The sequence below is a fragment of the Schistocerca americana genome, chromosome 5 (assembly GCF_021461395.2).
Source record: "Schistocerca americana isolate TAMUIC-IGC-003095 chromosome 5, iqSchAmer2.1, whole genome shotgun sequence".
In the NCBI taxonomy this organism is placed as follows: Eukaryota; Metazoa; Arthropoda; class Insecta; order Orthoptera; family Acrididae; genus Schistocerca; species Schistocerca americana.
In genome coordinates this window covers 588,495,016-588,497,946 of record NC_060123.1, presented here as the reverse complement: position 1 = coordinate 588,497,946, position 2,931 = coordinate 588,495,016, and the positions used below count along the sequence as shown (strand labels likewise).

General features: G+C 45.8%; 1 non-coding gene across 1 annotated transcript; it reads left to right on the top strand.

The window, feature by feature from the left end:
- Positions 1–2,613: 2,613 nt before the first annotated feature.
- Positions 2,614–2,688, top strand: Trnas-cga. Its single transcript has one exon. It is a non-coding gene; the product is annotated as a tRNA-Ser (tRNA).
- Positions 2,689–2,931: the final 243 nt, after the last annotated feature.

Below are 2,931 nucleotides of genomic sequence, written 5' to 3'. Positions count from 1 at the left end.
ATTGTTGTCTGCCATTGTAGTGTTGGGCAGCGGCAGCTGGATGTGAACAGCGCGTAGCGTTGGGCAGTTGGAGGTGAGCCGCCAGCAGTGGTGGATGTGGGGAGAGAGATGGCGGAGTTTTGTAATTTGTCATGAACTGCTACATATATTATGACTATTAAGGTAAATACATTGTTTGTTCTCTATTAATATCTTTCATTTGCGAACTATCCCTATCAGTAGTTAGTGCCTTCCGTAGTTTGAATCTTTTATTTAGCTGGCAGTAGTGGCGCTCGCTGTATTGCAGTAGTTCGAGTAATGAAGATTTTTGTGAGGTAAGTGATTTCTGAAAGGTATAGTTTAATGTTAGTCAGGGCCATTCTTTTGTAGGGATTTTTGAAAGTCAGATTGCGTTGCGCTAAAAATATTGGGTATGTCAGTTTAAGCACAGTCTTGTATAATTGTATAAAGGGGACGTTTCATATCATCAAAAATAATACAGTAACAAACATCGCAGTGCAGAGCTGCTGGAAATGCGGCTCAGCGGGTGCGCACCACTGCGTCCGCCAGATCCTGCACAACCGCTGTTGATGGCTAACGGAAACGTGCGATTCTATAGAGGAGTCCAAACAAATGTATCCACTGTTTAAAAGTGCATAACTGGAAAACTAACTGACGGAGTTGTCTCTTTTTTGGTAGTGTAATAGTTTGTAGTTCCGGCAATCGCCACACAAGCGTTGTATTGCGTTGTTTTGTCAGATGACAGTCGCTAGATAGTCAGTGTTTTGTTCTTAGTTGCATCTGGTTACTCGAGTAAACATGGCTGGCGCAAGGCTTACATTCGATGAAAGGAAGTCAGTTTTGAAGTGGTATTTTAAGTACGAAAACATTAATGAGGTTCAATGGCAATGGCGAAATGAGTATCAAACAGAGCCATCGACACGTTTAACGAATCGTCGCATTCGAGACAAATTTGAAGCCGAAGGCTGTGTTAAAGATGTACGCAAACAACGATCTGGACGACCTGCAACAGTAACAAGTCCAGCTAACTCCCGTCGTGTGTTACGACAATTCACTCGCTCACCACAGACGTCTGTGAGACAGTGTGCCCGTGAAGCTGGAGTGAGTCGCTAAAGTGTTCGGCGAATTTTGAAGACAGCAAACTGGAAGTGCTACATCCCTCGATTGCTACGCGCAATGAACGAGGACGACCCAGATCGCAGAATGGAGTACTGTGAGTGGTTTACTAACATGGTGCGCAACGATGAAGAGTTTGCAGAGATGATTGTGTAGTCTGATGAGACACAGTTCAAACTCAATGGTACAGTAAATCGCCACAATTGCATCTACTGGGCCGCCGAAAAGCCGAACGTCCTAGTAGATAAAGCCGTGAATTTGCCAGGAGTAAATGTGTGGTGTGGGTTGTCTTATCGGGACTTGACTGGGCCATTTTTCTTTGACGGCACAGTTACCGGTGAGGTGTATCTTCAGGAGCTTCAGACATCCCATCCGAGACTTGTATGGAGATGGAAGAGTTCACTTTCAACAAGATGGTGCCCCAGCCCACTACCAAAATCGTGTTAGGGAGTGTCTCGACGAAGATCTACCAGGAAGATGGATAGGTCGTAGAGGTGCTGTGGAATATCCACCACGTTCCCCAGACCTAACTCCTCTGGACCTTTACCTGTGGGGAACACTAAAGGAAGTCGTTTATTGACAAAAGCTACTCACATTGGATGTAACTTCGAGAATCCATCGTACATTCATGTGCAAATATCCAACTGAACACGTTGCAGTCAGCAGTTAGTGCTGCAGTTCGGCGGCATCGTTTGTGTGTGGATGTTAATGGTGACCATTTCGAACACCCGCAGTGATATCTTTAAGTTGTACTTTAAGCTACACTTTCACCAAAAATCAGACAACTCCGTTAATTAGTTTACAAGTTATGGACTGTTAAACAGTGGATACACTTTTTTGGACCCCTCTGTATTATCAATTGTAGAACGCCAGTGGGGTGGTATCGACATATGATGCCACAGTTCACACCAGCTGAGAAGCTCTCAAGAACAGATTTTCAAATTCAGCTGCTGTTGTTGTGACTTCCCAGGCAGCAGCATCAGCGATTTCAGTGAATTGCAAACACGTACTGACTTGAAACTTCCTGGCAGATTAAAACTGTGTGCCCGACCGAGACTCGAACTCGGGACCTTTGCTTTTCGCGGGCAAGTGCTCTACCAACTGAGCTACCGAAGCACGACTCACGCCCGGTACTCACAGCTTTACTTCTGCCAGTATCTCGTCTCCCACCTTCCAAACTTCACACAAGCTCTCCTGTGAACCTTGCAGAACTAGCACTCCTGAAAGAAAGGATATTGCGGAGACATGGCTTAGCCACAGCCTGGGGGATGTTTCCAGAATGAGATTTTCACTCTGCAGCGGAGTGTTCGCTGATATGAAACTTCCTGGCAGATTAAAACTGTGTGCCCGACCGAGACTCGAACTGGGGACCTTTGCCTTTCGCGGGCACGTGCTCTACCAACTGAGTTACCGAAGCAGGAGAGCTTCTGAAAAGTTTGGAAGGTGGGAGACGAGATACTGGCAGAAGTAAAGCTGTGAGTAGAGGCCGTAAGTCGTGTTTCGGTAGCTCAGTTGGTAGAGCACTTGCCCGCGAAAGGCAAAGGTCCCGAGTTCGAGTCTCGGTCGGATACACAGTTTTAATCTGCCAGGAAGTTTCATATCAGCGCACACTCCGCTGCAGAGTGAAAATCTCATTCTGGAAACATACTGACTTTTTCACTGTCATAAACGATGCGTATATTGAGCACCTCAGTGTGCGCCAATAACTTGGAGAAATGCTCTATGCAGTAATATGTGTCTGTTTCCTGTATATGATGTAGTTTATGTGCAGTCATCTTCTGCAACCCTGGAGGTACTTACAGATTACCCTCCATG